The 423-nt window shown below is 33.6% G+C and overlaps 1 protein-coding gene across 1 annotated transcript in view; it reads right to left on the bottom strand.

Moving 5' to 3' along the window:
- LOC119588465 (putative uncharacterized oxidoreductase C513.07) overlaps positions 1-423 on the bottom strand; it is a gene marked incomplete at its 5' end in the record, with an annotated part of 11,585 nt that overhangs the window by 10,249 nt on the left and 913 nt on the right.

The following is a 423-nucleotide window of genomic DNA, read 5'->3' as shown; positions in this document are numbered from 1 at the left end:
TCATAGCAGTAAAAATCAGAAAAGATTTTTCAGGAGCGACCATTGGTAACCTGACTATCACTTCCCGTTTTCTATTTCCTTTCCCGACATCATTACCCAGAAGGGAGAAGGCACTCGATTATCGCCTCTAAGGCCGCGTTCACTATAAGGGTGAATATTCCTTGACACGTTGGTGCCGGGTTGTGAAAGGGGGGGAGGGGGGGAGGGCATAGCTATCTATGTGGGGGAATATTAAGTATTGTATTAATATTGTATTAAATATTGTATTTATTTTATAGATATTGTATGAAATATTGTATTAAATATTGTATCATTGTATTAAATATTGTATTAAATATCATATTGTATAATCATATTAAGATTCATTTTTTTCAAGATTTCTGAAGATTGTCGTAAATATTGAGTTTTTTGTTTTGTTCTGTT

This window comes from Penaeus monodon, chromosome 24 (assembly GCF_015228065.2).
Source record: "Penaeus monodon isolate SGIC_2016 chromosome 24, NSTDA_Pmon_1, whole genome shotgun sequence".
NCBI lineage: Eukaryota > Metazoa > Arthropoda > Malacostraca > Decapoda > Penaeidae > Penaeus > Penaeus monodon.
The sequence above is the reverse complement of the archived record's forward strand: the minus strand, read 5'-3'. Positions and strand labels throughout refer to the sequence as shown.